The sequence below is a fragment of the Petaurus breviceps genome, unplaced genomic scaffold (assembly GCF_028583685.1).
Source record: "Petaurus breviceps papuanus isolate PSGF00001 unplaced genomic scaffold, PetGlider_PUasm1.0 178, whole genome shotgun sequence".
Lineage (NCBI taxonomy): Eukaryota > Metazoa > Chordata > Mammalia > Diprotodontia > Petauridae > Petaurus > Petaurus breviceps.
Window position 1 is genome coordinate 18014165 of NW_027185777.1, and position 17235 is coordinate 18031399.

Here is a 17235-nt window from a genome sequence, read left to right on the forward strand (position 1 = left end):
AATTCCTCAACTGTAGAAAGGAGGGATTGGACTAATTGGCTTTTAAGGTCCCTTACCTCTTTAAACGTGTGATCATCACTGTTTCTCTTTCAAGCCAGAGCACTCCCTTATTTTGCCTTCACCTTATCATTACATGCCCCATTTTCACTTGTCCCATTTCTGCTCAGTTGGCAACCCACAGTTAGTAACATTTTAAGATTTACCACATTCTGAGCCACTTCTGACTCATGGTACCAGTACCTTGGGTTGACCCTGTACCCTGACGCCTTTACATGAATTGGGCTTTTACCAGCTTTCCATCCCTATTATTTTCAAACCCAAAGCTAAACTTGGGGAGGGGGCAGAGAAAAGCTGGAACATGTTTGTTGATTTCTTAATGAATGTATTGTCTTTCTCTGTGTTGTCGCTTAGAATTATCTCATCTATATTGTTTCTTACAAGATGAGTCCTTTCTATTTTCTTATAATAGACAACTAGTTACAAGGTGAATAGAACACTGGACTTGTAATCAGAAAGACTTGAGTTCAAATCCTGCCTTTGATATTCACTAGCTGTCTGACCGTGGACAGGACCCTTAGCCTCTTTCATTCTTAATTTATTCATCTACAAATGGAGGCAATAATAACACTACTTTTATTGAGTTATCATAAGGATCAAAATAGATTGCATATGTAAAGCACTTTGCAAATCTTAAAGTGCTTTAAAATAAATGTCAGTTATTATTATAGGGTAATAGGGTTTGGGGTTTAAATCTAGAAGAGATATTAGAAGTCATCTAATCTAACACCTTCACTTTAGAGATAAAGAAACTGAGGCCCAGAGAGGTTAATTCACTTTTCCAGGGTCACACCAGTCATTAGTGTATGAGGTAGAATTCAAAACCAAATCTTCCTGATACCAAGATCAGTGCTCATCCCTAGCCATGCTGCCTTTGTTTTTTAATCCAGTTTTGTTCAGACCCATGTAAGCAGCTGTTGTGAACTTCACTTTTTTTTTTTGCTTTTTTGAGGGGAGAAGGTAGGCCAAATGGGGTTAAGTGACTTGCCCAAGGTCACACGTCTAGTTTTGTGTTAAGTATTTGAGGCCGAGTTTGAACTCAGGTCCTCCCGACTCCAGGGCCAGTGCTCTATTCACTATGCCACCTAGCCGCCCTGTGAACTTTACTTCTGAAATGACATGATAGTATCACTTGCTTCTATTGAATTGCATGAAAGCTTCTATTTTTTTTTCATTTAATTGATGGGGTGATGCGAGAAATAGCAGGTCTCAAGGATATTACAGAACATTTCCCTAACATAATGTCAGATATCAAGGACTACAGAGAAAGGGAAAACTCTTTTGAAAATAAAATTTTAAAACTTCTAGGTCCTTAAACTTTTCTATTCAATCACCAAAGTTGATGTTTCACTAAGAATACAAAATCAGTTTTTATGGAAAGTGGTATTTATCTTCCTTCTAAGCCAAGTCATTTATAGCTCAGTCATCACATTAAGCTGAGCAATGAATAAGTTGACTCATTGCTTTTAAAAGTTCTCTTTGGAACTACAGCTGATGATCTGTTTCTCAGTTCTCCCAAAATGAACATTTTCCAAAATTGAATCCTACTGTACGGTGTGATAATTTCATGGAAATGTCTGTGTATACTCCATCCAAAATGATGTACTGGGCATTATATTCCAAGCCAAGGTATTCAAGAGTTTAATTTGTAGTTACTAAACTTAAGCAAAGCCTAATGATAGTATTAATGCTCCCTTAAAATTAAATATAGATTTTTATCAATCTGAATGAGGTTCTTTTTTCATTTAGTTAGATATAGTAGAATACAGTAGAGGCAGTATTTCATAGTGAATAGAATGCTGGGCTTAGAGTAAAAAAAATCACAGGTTCAAATCCTTTCTCTGATACTTGCTCACTATGTGATACAGAGAACATTCTTTAACCTCTTATTTGGTTCAGGTAACTCCCTAGGACTTATCTACTGCATCACATCTACATGGTAGAGGGACTTCTCACCCTGAAATTTTCATACTCTAATGAAATCTCAAGTCATGTGTGTTTTTATTTAATAGAATGTTTTTCAGATGCTTAGCATAAGATGCCTGTAGACACCTCAAAGCAAATGTTAAAATGTCAATATATGCTGCCAAATGAGTCTCTTCATGATAGTTGTTCATTCATGTCCAACTCTTCATGACCCCATTGGGGATTTCTTGGCAAAGATACTGAAGTGGTTTGCCATTTCCTTCTCCTGCTCATTTTGCAGATTAGGGAACGGAGGCAAACAGGGTTAAGTGACTTTTCCAGGGTCACACAGCTGGTAAGTGTCTGAGGCTGGATTTGAACTCAGGAATATGTCTCCCTGATAAATCCACATAAAAATGGTATTACTCATATTGATGCAAGAGTAGATGTGTTCCTGAAAAGTTGTAGTTCATGGAGTTTTGATCATTCTTAATATGGAATGTTTAGGGAACTGGACATTTCAAAGAATCCTACATTGACCTACATTAGTAGGATCAGGGATTTACTGTTGGAAGAGATCTCAGAGGTCATCTAGTCCAATCTTGTAATGAAGAAACTGAAATGCAGAAAGAGAAAAAGGATTGCCCTAAGGTCACAGAGGTAGAATATGGCTGATGTAAATCCTTTTTAAGTGAAGAATCTTATTTTGCAATATGAATCTTGAAGCTCCCTTTTTACTCACCCATTTCCCCCAGAAACTTGTTCTTAGAGAAAACCTAATCTATAAAAAATAAAACCTGATTAAAGAAAACTAAGCTAAAAAGAAGTCCAAAAACTGATTACATAACCTTCCTTACTCTTTCCTACCTCTCTTTCCCTAAAAATCTCTTCACCCAGTGAGGAGGGTGCTACTTTTTAAATGTGTCTTCCCTCTTTCCTATAATAGCTCATTTAAAACAAAAAGTTAACTTTGACAATAGAAACATAAAAGAACATTAACTGACTTATGTACTGATTTTCTTTCCTGCAACTGGAGTATGTGTGTGTGTGTGTGTGTGTGTGTGTGTCTGTCTGTCTACCACTGTGCACACACAGATCAGCAGGGTTCCAGAACTAGGGGCTACATAGCTAAATGACAGTTCTTCCAAGGCATGGACTTTGATGTCCAGATAGGATTCAACTGCAGGGTGACCAGGCAGGAACATGACTAAAAAGATCAGTGCATAATTTGGATTTTCTACCATGTGTTTGCTGTTTTCTTTCTTTCCCTAAAGCTTCAGCAGCTAATTATAGACCTTGGCACCTGTGATTCTCTTTGACTCATAGTTTGCTCAAAGCATTACTCAAAAAGAGTCACCCTATATCCAATGACTTGTTCTGTGCCAGTCTAATCACTGCCACCATGCTTCCAGAGTATGCCAACACTTTGAAAACTATATCCAATTTGTCTATGTATTCAGTAGTTGTATCTACCCTTTAGCCTTTAATCCTATTCTTCAAACAGTCATCAAAATCTAGTATCTGAAAATATCAGAGAACATATTATTTAAATAGCGCCAAATTACAATGAAAAGAATAGAATAAGTATCTAATTCAATATATTTGGGGCTGGTTTTGTTTTGCACAAGACATTTAACTCTTCCGTGTTCTCTACACTGATATCTAAGGATATAAATTGCAGAAAAGGTGTCAGCTTTACTTGGTAGAATTTTCTCATCCGGGTGTTCCCGATGCCAAAAAAAATGTAAAGTCCAGTCTCTATCCCTATGGTTAATTATGTTTGTTATGCTAATGTTGAGAAATACTTGTATCCTTGGCATAAATCCAACTTGATCATTTTTATGGAAATATTTCTGTAGCCTCTGCTAAGATCTTATTTACATTTTTGCATCAATATTCATTAATGATACTGGTTTATTTTATTTTATATTGTTCACTGTATATTATATTAGTGGTATTCGTTTGATTCTTTTTCTTTGCCTTATAATTTCTCCATTTTGGTATAAATGTTAGATTTGCCTGACAAAAGGATTTATTTTTTGGCTTTTTGGAGGGGGGAAGGTAGGGCATTTGGGGTTAAGTGACTTGCCTAAGGTCACACGGCTAGTTTTTTGTGTTATGTGACTGAGGTCAAATTTGAACTCAGGTCCTCCTGACTCCAGGCTTAGATCTCTATGTACAGTGCCACCTAGCTGCCTCAAATATAGGAAAACAACAAAATCAGATAATCTCATAGTGAAGCAGTTTTGTAAATCACAAGAAGATGTGATAGTGTGTTTCTTGTGAATGTATAAAAATTGCTTTTTCTGTTCTTGATCTTTCCCACTTCTATACCTCATTATTTGAATATTAGGAACCCATTGGACAGCTCAAATTCTTCTTCCAGTGACAACACTTACTTTCAGAGAATATTTTATTTGTACTAATTAATTCATTTAGAAGCACGATGTTGATACTATCTTATTTTTTTTAAAAGAAGATGATGATGAAGGTGAAGCATCAGGAGGTATAAATTGCAAGCAAATGCATTTTTTCAGTTTATTAATTTATTTGTTTTTGGTTTTCAGCATTCACTTACATAAGTTTTAAATTTTCTCCCCTTCCCTCCCCAAGGCAACATGCAATCTGATATGGGCTCTATACATGCATTCCTATTCCATTTTCACATTAGTCATGTTGCATAAAAGAATTATAACGAATGGGAAAAAAACATGGGAAAGAGAAGAAAACATAAAGCAAAAGAGAAAATAGTCAGCTTCACTCTGCATTCTGACTCCATAGTTCTTTCTCTGGATGTGGATGGCATTTTCCATCATCAGTCCTTTGGAAATGTTTTAAGTCCTTGCATTGCTGACAAGGGTTAAATCTATCAAAATCAGTCATTATACACTGTGGCTGTTACTGTGTATAATGTTCTCCTGACTCTGCTCACTTCAGTCAGCATCAGTTCATATAAGTTTTTCTGGGTTTTCCTGAAGTCTTCTTGTGCATCATTTCTTACAGCAAAATAATATTCCGTTGCATTCATATACCACAACTTGTTCAGTCATTCCCCATTTGATGGACATCCCCTCAATTTCCAGTTCTTGGTCACCACAAAAAGAGCTGCTATAAATATTTTTGTACACGTAGGTCCTTTTCCCATTTTTATGATCTCTTTGTATACAGCCCTAGAAGTGGTATTGCAGGGTCAAAGGGTATGAACATTTTTATAGCTCTTTGGGCATAGTTCCAAATTGCTCTCCAGAATGGTTGAATCAGCTCACAGATCCACCAACAATGAATCAGTGTACCAACTTTCCCATATCTTCTCCAACATTGATCATTTTCCTGTTTTGTTATGTTAGCCTATCTGAGAGGTACTATGTGGTACCTAAGAGTTGTTTTGATTTGCATATTTCTAATCAATAGTGATTTAGAACATTTTTTCATAGCAAATGTAGAGCACCAGAATAGGCACCAAACCCTGTATTCCAATTATGACTTCTCTGCTAACATGCCATATGACCTGGGGGTTAACTTGGCAGGGTAGAATGAGAGGCAGCCTGCAGTCAGGAAGACCTGGATTCAAGTCCTTCCTCTAACCCTAGACAAGTCACTTACTCTCTCAGTTAAACATCCATAAATGCTTCCTGGGTTATCTTGGGATTTTGGATTATGAGTCACAAATTTCTTCTACCATTATACATGATGAAGAGATAACAGTATAAAGAACCATTATTTACTGCACAATATCTTCTCCTTTTATATGAGAGAAAGATATTTGACCAAAAAGAAGTTAATATCAATCAGGGATTTACTCAGGGAAGTAAGTTTCATTATGTGGACAAGGAATCAATACAAATTCAGACAATCTTCTCAAATATTCAACTTCTACCATACAAATCAATAAATGATTAAGTTATGTTCACTAGGTTCATTAATAAGGGCTTAATATATTTGATAAAGATTTCCACCAATGAAAATTGAAAGAAAAGTGATCTTTGAAGTCTAAAAATTCTAATTTGCCATCAAGAAGATGTTTGTAGGATCATGGATGTAAAGCTAGAGGGAAACCTAGAGACAATCTTAGTGGACAAAGTACTGTACATGTAGTCAAGAAAATCTGAATTCAAATCTGTAACCATGGGCAAGTCACCTAGCTTCTATTTGCCTCAGTTTCCTGAACTGTAGAATGCAGATAATAATAGCACCTGCCTCCTAGGGTTTTTTGTAAGGATCAAATGATATGATATTTTAAAAGTGCTTAGCAAATAGTAGACATGATATAAATGCTATTATTATTATTAAAGTATTATATGAAGAAACTAAATCCAGGTGTTGCTAAGTGTCTTGTTCAACATCACAAGGTGGGGAGTAAGTGGCAGATCTGGGATTCAAACCCATATCCTCTGACCCCAATCCAGTCTTCTTCTCATTCTCTTTTAGGGCAGTCTATCTCATGTCTTTAAAATGTCTTCAATAACATAGTTGAGCGAGTTGATTTTGAATGGCCCAAAGGATTGATAGCAAATGTATTTTCAAGGCTCCTCAGGCAGTTATTTTAAGAGGTGTATTAAGACCTCAGGAGAATTGTCACCTCTTTGGCAACCAACTAGTATTAAAATATGACAGCTAAAATCACAGCCCCATATGAAGATATGGATGCAAGCCAAGCACACTGTTTAGATTAGTACCCTGAGGCTTGGTGTTCAAGATATAAGAGGTCCAGTATGATTAATGTGTGATCTAAACTCGGTTAAGTTGGACTAGAGTGAGTCCATGTTTTAATTTCTCCTCCTCTCCTAACAGTCACCCCAAGGCAGATAATGAATCAGTACATTTATTCAGGTTTAAGAGCTTGTCACTACATCAAAGTGGGATAATTTTGCCTTTAATAGCAAATCCCCCTGGACACTGTGTTAAAATAAGACATGCTACTGATCTCAGAAAGCTTTTAGCATTAGAGAAAAGTAAATATCACAAATGTATATGGAATAGGTTGCAGTGGGGAAAGACTGGTGGGCCTCATGGTTGTTTCTACTCTGCTAAGTGTTTGTTCACTGTGGCTCTTGTTAATGCTCTGTTTGGGCATCACATCAAGAACCCAAAACCCAATGTGAATGCATCCAGGCCAAATCAACACTGAAACTGATCATGCCAAATACATGCTATGGTATGGGCTTTATGGTGAAGGGAAAAAGGACTCAAGCTCAACCAAGTATTTTTGCTACTTCGTTTATAGTTGGCAAAACTCCTATTTCTCTCCCAGAGTTAACTATGTAAGAACTTTACATTTGCTATTAGTAATATGAACATGGTTTAGATCAATAAAGTACAAACTCCTTAAAGGCAAGGACTATGTTCCCCAGAATTTGGCACAGTGCCTTACACAAAGAAGGCACTTGATAAGTCTCTGTTGAATTGAATTTCTATAATGGAAATGACCCCAAAAAGTGTCATATTGTGGCAACAATAATACATTGAAGAGTGGTTGAAGAGAAAACTAGGAGATGGGCAGCACTATGACAAGTCACAAAGGACCATCAGAGCCAGAGTCAACACAGGAAACTTGGTTGAGGAGGCAGAAAGGGCTAGACAGTAAACATTGAAAGAAGACTGTGAAACTTCAGGAAAGGCTTATAGCATTCTGTCTTCTTAGATCATGGTATATACACAGTAACAAGATCTCGAAGGAAAGGCATTGTTATTGTTGTCTGTCCTTTGTTCTCAGAGGACCATGACATCAGGAAAGTGATGCCATGACATGCAAATAAATTGGATTTAAGGTAGATAAGAATGGAAACACACGTGAACAGGAAATATTGGAAGTTGAGACCAAAACTTCCACTCTTTTGATAAAAAGATACCTCCAGTACTCGACTTTTGTCCCATGATCTTATGTTACTCATATTCTATTACCTCTCTTACCAACTCTTCAAAGATTGCTGATTTGATTTATTCACCCAACCTTAATTTCATCTTTGTCATACTGTAGAATGAAAAATATATTTTAGGACCTTCAATTTCAAGCTAGAAGGAATCTTAAAGGTCATCTAGGCCAACCTACTCATTTTAAACATAAGGAAACTGAGTCCCAGACAAGTGAAGTGATATCTAGGGTTATACAGGAAAAACTGAGATTTGAATTTGGATCAAATCTTTAAAAATTCAACATCCTTTCCATTATACTCTGTTGAATTGTGTATTCTCTAAAGTTTCTTCTGAGTCAAAAATCCTAGAATTTTAGAACTCTACTTTCATTTTTATGGAGTATCAGTGAAACAAAATGGTCTCTTCAATTTTTTCTTTTGTTGATTAGAAAAAAATATCACCTTATTTAATTGATCCCCTGTGGGGAATCTCAGGACTTTCTCTGCTCTGTGAGGGTAAATACAAAATTTATCAAGGTATCCTAAAATGACTGAACGAGACTAAGGGCTTCTGAAGTCCCTCCAAAAATTATTAGATGTTTAAAACTGTGGACATAAGGTTTATTTTCTTATCAGTGTCCTCACACAAAACTCAGAACATGAGCAGTTGTGTTAACCCCAAAGGCATCATAACACAGGATGAGATGAGTTGGTGGTCATCACAGAAGACATTATCCCTCATGATATCACTTAGTAAGAGGCCAAATGAGTTATTTATTCATTTATTTATTTATTGTCTTTTAATATTTCCTACCTACTGTATTACCCATAATTTTTTTGTAAGCCCTGATTTCCTGTCTCTCAGACATCCTTCTGTTAACTAATATTTTTCCCTTTTATTCTCAAATTTGTTTTCTTCTGGCCTTCTGTTTCTGTCCATGTTCACTCAAAATCCCAGTCTTCCTGTATTCCCTACAGTGAACTTTCCACCTTGTGGCATTCTTGTCCTTTAGAATGTTAATGAAAGAATAGGATTTTGTTACTTGACCTATTGAGTAATTGCCAGTGAAAGATCATTTTCTTAATATTCCTTATCACTTAGAGTTTCTCAGTTCTGATTCATGCTTCAGATCCATGTTACCTTCAAAAAGAGTTTTATAAAAAAGGTTGCTTTTCTGCCTTATACCTAATAACTATGTTAAGGGACATTTATAGAGGTTAATCCATTTGGAAAGTAACCGGTCATTCCACAAAGTAATTGGTAACCCCTGCCCACGTGCAGAGAAGCTAGATTTTGGGGTTTTTGTTTTTTGGGGTTTTTTTGCTTTTTGGAGGGGAGAATGCAGGGCAATTGGGGTTAAGTGACATGCCCAAGGTCCCACGACTAGTTTTGTGTTAAGTGTCTGAGGCCAGATTTGAACTCAGGTCTTTCTGACTCTATTCACTGTGCCATCTAGCTGCCCCAAAGAAGCTAGATTTTTAAAGCAATAAAAGCAAATTTTTTTTAAAGTTTGACTTGACTGAAAAAGAGGGAATTAAAAATAATTACTAAGGCCCCCTACTTCTGTTGAATTAATAGGTGGTCCATAAAAGGTGAAGTATTTCAGGGAGAATTTTAAACATATTACTTTTGAAGGTACTGCATTTCAATTTAATAAAAGTATTTTAAAAATAAGTGTTGTGTTTAGTTTTCATCTATCAATTTGAAGATGAGTTAGTAAACTTTCAAATGTGCCTCTTTTTGCATATTAGCTTTAATGAATATAGCCTTAACTTCCCCCCATTTGTTTTCATAATTTTTACCTAATATTTTATGTATTTTTTAGGATTCTTTCATATGCCTTTCTTCATGGTTCCAGAAATGCTACAAGATATAGGTGTCGGTTTTGTGTTGTTTTTTAAAATTAACTTATTTTTAAGAGAGTAAACATAACTTTAGTGGTGTAAAATTTTTTTTGGAAACGTTAAATATGAAGCTGGTTTTCATTTAAACTAAGAAGTATACATAAATGAAATTTGATGTAAACCTCATAAATACCACAAGAGACTAGGTAAAGCACAAAAACGTAATGGTTTAGTAATTACAAACACAAAAGCATTCTTTTTTATTGCTTAGATCTTATTCTCCACTTGCTGGGGCTATTTCTGTATTCTGGTATGGCCCAAGGACAAAAAAGCAATTATTAAAAACAAAAATAAAATATGGATCCCACTGAGAAATCATTTATGTATAAAGATTTTTAAGAAGTGAGAGAAACCATTTTATAATAGGGACTATTTAAAATGGAACAGCCTGCACAATAAGCTATTGAATGCAAAGTTCTTGGCCTCCTGGGCATCTCTAGTAGGTTTTTCTAAAACTCTGGTGAATCTTTCAATAAAGACAGTCAAATTTATTTACCATTTCGATGCTATGATTATTGCTTAAAGATGTTGCCACAATTGATCAGTCATCAAGTATTTATTAAGCTGTTATTATAAGCTAGATGCTGAAGATGTGAAGGCAAAAACATGGTCCCTGACCTCAAGGAGCTAATATCCTAATGGGGAGATAACATTAAAATAACTGTAAATATAAGATGTGTGTGTGTGTTTATACCATATAAATAGAAAGTAATTTTTCAGGTGAGACACTAGCAGATGGATAAAGGAGGAGGGGACTGGGACCTGGATGGCCTCCCGAAGAGAGTGAGGTTTGAGCTTAGCCTTAAAGGAAACCAAGGTGGGGAGGGAGGGGGGTGTGGCACGGCTAGGCGGCACAGTAAGTAGAGCACCAGCCCTGGAGTCAGGAGGATCTGAGTTCAAATCTGGCCTGTCTCTTGTTAAGTGTTATCCTTTCTACCTTCACAACAACTCATTCATCTTCCTTGCCTTCACAAGGCCATTATGGGGGCGAATAATGACACTTAACACTTACTAGCCGTGTGACCTTGGGCGGGCAAGTCACTTAACCCCAATTGCCCTCCCTTAAACCTCCAAAAAAAAGCAAAAAATTAAAATAAAAAAATAAAGGAAATCAAGGAATCCAAAAGGGGGAGGTGAGAAGGAAAAGCAGTCCAGGCATAGAGGCAACAACCAGTGAAAAGGCATGGTAGATGGAGTATCCTATAGCAGAACAGCAAGGCCAGTGTCACTGGATCATAGGGAATGTGGAAGGGGTAAAAGGGTAAGGATATTGGAAAGCTGGAATGGGTCTTGCACGCTCTGGTATCATCTTTCTTCCTAGACAGAGCTCTGGTTGGCTGCTTCATCCAGTCACCCTTCTTGTCTTTCCATTCCTTCCAAAATCCTAAGCTGCCTGACCTGCTGGGTTCTAGCACAATTACAGCCTCATGTAGAATATTTGCTCATAGATTTTTTTGAGCTAGAAAATATCATAGAACACAGAAGAGAGAACATCAACAGCAGAGGGGCCTTAGGACAAAGAATAGAGAGTTCTGAGCTGTTACAACTTACTAGCACAACTTGGAGTGATCTTGGAATTACAGAATTTCAGAGGTAAATAGGTAGAACAGTGAATGAAGTATAGGAGCTGGAATCAGGAAGACCTGAGTTCAAATCCTGCTTCAAATACTCCCATCTTCGGGAGTGTTGCCTACCTGGGCAAGTCATTTAATCTCTCTGTGCCTTTAAGAGAGTAAACATGAGTTTTCTCATTTCTAAAATAAGGATAATAATAGTGTCAACTTCACCTAAATAAGGTTTTTATGAGGATCAAATGAGTTAATGGGAAGTTATAGACAGTACTGTGCAAATCTTAGTGCTAGCACTATGTAAATACTAGCTAACTAATACCATAGTAGCAGCAGCAGCAGTATAGTAAAAGGAGGAAGAAGAGGAGGAGGAGGGAAGAGGAAGAGGAAGAGGAAGAATGGGACTGAGTTATAAAAGGCTTTAAATGCCAGGAGATCTTATGTTTCATCCTAAAGGTAACAGGAGGCTGTTGCGGGGAGTGACATAGTCATAGATGAGCTTCGGGGAGATCACTTGGGCAGCTGAGTGGAGAAGAGACTGGAGCAGGGACAGAGAAGGCAGGGAGGCCAACCAGAAAGCGATCGCAGTGGTCCAGGTGAGAGAGGATGAGGACCTTCGCCAGCATAATGGCCTTGTGAAGGCAAGGAAGATGAATGAGTTGTTGTGAAGATAGAAAGGATAACACTTAACAAGAGACTGGATATGTGGAATGAGGGTAAATAAACAGTAAGGCAGGACACTGAAGTCGTAGGCCTTGGTGACTGGGAAGGTGGTGGTACTCTCAACAGTAATATAAATTTGGGGGAAAGAAGGAGGATAAATATAATGAATTATGTTTTGGACATTCTAAGTTTGCGATTTCTGTGGGACGTTCAATTCAAAATACCCGAGACAATTGGTGATATGAGACTGTACCTCATAAAAATGATAATTTAACCTAAGATTGCCAAATTATCTAGAATAGAAAAGAAGAAAAGAAAGCCCAGGACAGTACCTTGGAGGACACTCTCAGTTAAGAGATGTGATGTGAATGATGGGCCAGCAAAGAAGACCAAAGAGGAGAACCCAGACAGGAAGAAGAACCAGGAGAGTCATGAAACCTAGAGAAGAGAGAGTCACTCCTCAAGTGTTTGAGGCTTGCTGAGACCTTGCTCCTTCCTGCTGCTCCTGTATCTCTAGACATTACCTATTTTAACTTATCTCTCCCACCTACCTTCCACTCCTGACACAATGACTATTAGGATAGTATTGAGATAACATTAATTTATATTATGACTTAATTCTTTGTCAATTTTTTTGGTTAATTTTGTCAATTCAGAAACATTTTCTGTTGGTCTCTTTTCTCATCCTTTATCGTGCTAGTGACTTTCTATTCTTGGATTCAAGTATTTCATTTTTCTATGCAGTTCATTTATTCAGCAACTGATTATTTGCAAGGCACAATGCTAGACTTTGTAAGAGATACAAAAATAATTAAGAGTACCTTTCCCACTTGGAGCTCATTGTATGTGGGGATGGGAAGGTTATAGCATTTGCAAATGCACTAGAGTTATGAAATACCCATATAGGAATATGTAGTTTATTTGTCTTCCTTTCTCAGCCTTCAGTCTGCACTGTCTCTGTCACCTCTACCTCCTGCCCCAGCCATCTGCCCCTATAGATTTCAAATCCTGAACTTACTCCCTGTTGTCCTTTTTAAGGAATCTCCCAGGATTTTAGGCTTATAAATTTAGAGCTACACGACCATTTAATCCAACTTTCTTATTTTACTGATGAGGAGTCAGACAGTAAAATGATCGGCAGACTCTTCTGTGAGAGATCACAAAGTCACCAAACCATAGCTGATGTTTCTAAACCATTGCCATCTATGGTGGCCATATCAATTTAGACAGCTTCTAAATTTTGTGCTCATTTCTGTGAAATGCATGTTCTTGAGAATATTTTGTGGTATGTGACCACTTTTGGTAATTATTTCAGTCTTTTCATGGATTCTCAAGTATTTAAAAGCATCAGACTAAGTTAAGTTGTTCAAAGTTTCAGAAAAGATTTTAAAAGTTTTTATTTCCCCTGAACACAAACATAATTAATATTTGAATGAAATAAACCATTTGGTTTGTAAAGTCATGGTATAATACTTATGAACCTTTAAAAACTAAATCAGTTTTTTCTTGGCCTGTTTTCTTATTGTTCTTTATTGCCATATTCTTTCTTCTTTCTGAGTGCTAATTACATTCTGAGGGATAGAATAGAAGCCCCTGGCAAGACCTATTTTGGCTAACAAAGTCTATGATTCTTTGTATAAATGCAGGGACCTTGACTCTAATAACATGTTTGATAATCAACACACAATATCTAATTCAGTCCTCACAATAACCCTATGAGGCAGAGTTTGCAATTATCATTACCCCTATTTGACTTACAAGGAAACTGAGGCTCAGAAAAGATAAGTAGTTTGCCCCAGGTCATAGACCAACTGTGTAACCAACTTGGGTACTTAGATTCTAAGTCCATTATTATATCTAATACACTCGATTAAATTCTGAAAAACTTGACAAAATAAATTGTCAATTGTGGTATGATATTATCTCCCTCCCATTCCCGGCAAGGATTCATAGAAACCTAATTTGCCAAGCAATTAAACTCTATAATCAGAAATGCTACTAGAATTATGCCAGGAGCAAAAATACTGTTGTTATTTTGAGTCTCCTTTAAAAAAACCACCACATTAATGTGACTCCATAATTTATCTTTATCAAAACTGAAACCAAAGTGATATACCTGGAATCTAATAAAATTTTAAATTTCACATGTAAATATCTTGGAAATTCTTTATTCTGTCCTCCACAAAAACTTACTCCTGTCTCATGATAGTGTGAAGGTGACCCTGGGTTCTCAAAGACTGTCAGTGGAGTACAAGTTATGCCTAGTGCTGCCAACCTGGAAAGAGTTCAGATGTCAACCTGACAATAAACTATATGTGTGATGGCTGAGGACCAGCATAGCTGACCATGGAGAGGTTTATTAGATCACAAGGTGATTCATTGTGTTGGCCACTAGCCCCTGTAAAAATGGGTAGAAAGACCAAATGGCTCATAGTCTTGGGTGGCCTCATTCTGCTTTTACTGTGATGGTGACAAAGGAGCAGGGAAAAAGGGCAAACTTGAATCAGGCAATTCTTTGGACAAGATTCACTCAAGTGTTAGTATTCTTTTTTTTGTTTTGTTTTTTGGAGGGGGGGAAGGCAGGGCATTTGGGGTTAAGTGACTTGCCCAAGGTCACACGGCTAGTAAGTGAAGTGTTAGTATTCTTAAAAGGCATTCAAACACCTTCATAACCTGTCTCCCCACCTTTCCAGGTTTCTCACACTCTCTAACCCCTCTTACACATGAACTTTCTCTCTCTGTCTCTCTGTCTCTGTCTCTGTCTCTCTGTCTCTCTCTCTCTCTGTCTCTCTGTCTCTGTCTCTGTCTCTCTCTCTCTCTGTCTCTCTCTCTCTCTCTCTCTCTCTGTCTCTCTCTGTCTCTCTCTCTCTCTCTGTCTCTGTCTCCCCCCCCCTCTCTCTCCCCCCCCTCTCTCTCTCTCTCAAACACACACACACACACACAAACACACACAGAGCATCCAATATCCAATATCCTCCTTGCTATTCCTTAAACAAGATACTCCATCTCCCAAATCTGGGTATTTTCACTGACTGTCCCCTAGGCCTAGAATACTCTCCCTTATCATTTCTACCTCCTGGTTTCCTGGCTTCTTTCAATTCCCAGCTAACATCTCACTTTCTATAGGAAGCTATTGATAATACCTCTGAATTCTAGTTCCTTCTCCTTGTTGATAATTTCCAATTTGTCCTGTATATTGCTCATTTGTACATAGTTTGCATGGTGTCTCCTTCATTAAAAGGTGAGCTCCTTGAGGATAGGGATTTTGTTTTGTCTTTCTTTGCACCCCCAGTGCTTAGCATAATTCCTGGAATACAGGTAGCACTTAATAAATGCTTATTGACTGATGGATTCTACCTGGTAATTAGTGAGTTGACAGATTGATAGAGGGATTGATTCACAGCTTTCTTGAGATCCTCACAATAAATAACCTCAATATACATAAAGCAATCAGAGCCAAATTAAAGTATGGCTCCCCAGAGAGTGAAATAAAGAAGTTGCAAGAGCTGGTTTCCTCTTACATCCAAAGCATAACATATCTTTGTGGCTGAGCATATGAGTAAGAGTTTGCAGAATGATCCTTCCCATATTGGTTGTTTATTGATCTTTTAAAAGCCTTTGACTAACTAAAATGAAATGCAACATTTGAATACTGTCTTCAAACAAGTCTCCCATTAACATGAATATGTTAACACTTAGCAAGACTCTAACAGATGTAATCACTGAAATGACTTTGTTCAATGACCAGATGAATGTCAACATCAAGAAATCAATAAAATACAGAGACATACACTCATCTAAGGTGTTCAACAAAATACTTAAAGATGCCCTCCTTGGAATTCAAATAAAAGAAAGATACTTTGATAATGGCAAGTTTCACCAGATATTCTCATTGAGATGAAACAGTATTATTACTGTTATTCATTACATTGAATCTTAGGATACTATAGAGCCCTTTACGTCAAATCCATAGCCGTGCAAAAGGGATTGGTCTGAGTGTTCATACTGGAAAAACAAACTATATAACTAGATGAAAAATACACATTTTCCAGATTTATGACATGTAGTCAGGCAACCTGAGAATCAGTTCATCAGTAGTCTTGTATCTTGAACAGATGCTGCAGTTGAAAAAGGAGCTAGGCCCAGAATTCAATAGAAATAGTACATCAGGCTGGATTGCATTTGGGAAACTGAGCCATGTTTCCAGTGATCCCGAAGTATTTGCTGCTAGAAAGGCTCATCTTTTTAACACCATTATTCTCTTAGCAATGTTATTTGGTGAGGAATTATTGATTACAAAGATCCTGGAAGTATAAACTTTACGAGTGGTCCAAATGCAATCAAAATACTCATGAGGAATGTAAGTAGATTGTCACATGTAACCAATGTTGACTCATACATGAAAAGCAGAATAAAACATATTACCTAGGAAATTATGAAACTGCAAAAGAAATGATTAGATCATATTGAAATATTAAAAGAGGCAGAGAATGAGCTCCATTTATGCTTTCAACTTATTCAACTTAGCTACATAATCCTAGACAAGTCTCTTTTTAGCTCTGTGCCACAGTTTTCTTACCTGTAAAAAGAGGAGAGTGGACTCATTGGACCATAAGGACCTTTCTAGATCTAAATCTTTGATTCTTTGATTCATTAAGGTAAAAGATGAAATCTAAATAAATGGACTCTTTGATTTCTTCCTGTTGGTTCAAATGAACAAAGATTTATTAAGTTTCTGTGGTATGCCTAGGTCTATATAAGGTATTTCCTGCCTTAAAGAAATTTACAAATTGTATTAGAGAAACAAGATATACATATGAAAAGTGAAAGAGAAAAATATTTGATACAGAGAAGGAGTGTTTCAGGAGGAGTGAGGGATGAAGGGATGGGATGAGGAATGAATAGAATATGGATGGATGGATAAATGGATAGATAGATGAATAGTGTGATTTAGGAAATTTTCATGATATAGGTAAGACTCAAGCTGGACCTTGAAAGATGCATATATTATGCATCTATTAGCTCTGATAATATACATAATAACAGCTTATATTTAAAATTTGCAGAACATTTTTTTCTCCCAATGCCTCTATAAGTAAATAGTATAAATATATCACTTTGACTGCTTTACACATAAGCAACTGGAGACTCAGAGAGTTACAGTGGCTAGCCTCATCATTGCCTAGCTAGTAAGTATTATAGCCAGGATTCATATCTAGGCCCCTTGGACTTCAAGCTGGGAGGGACCTTTGAGGTTATCTAATCAGATATCCTCAATTTACAAT

General features: G+C 36.9%; 1 protein-coding gene across 1 annotated transcript in view; it reads left to right on the forward strand.

Annotated features, from left to right (window-relative positions):
* MYO3A (myosin IIIA) overlaps window positions 1-17235 on the forward strand; it is a 269882-nt gene that overhangs the window by 41571 nt on the left and 211076 nt on the right. The window lies entirely within an intron of this gene.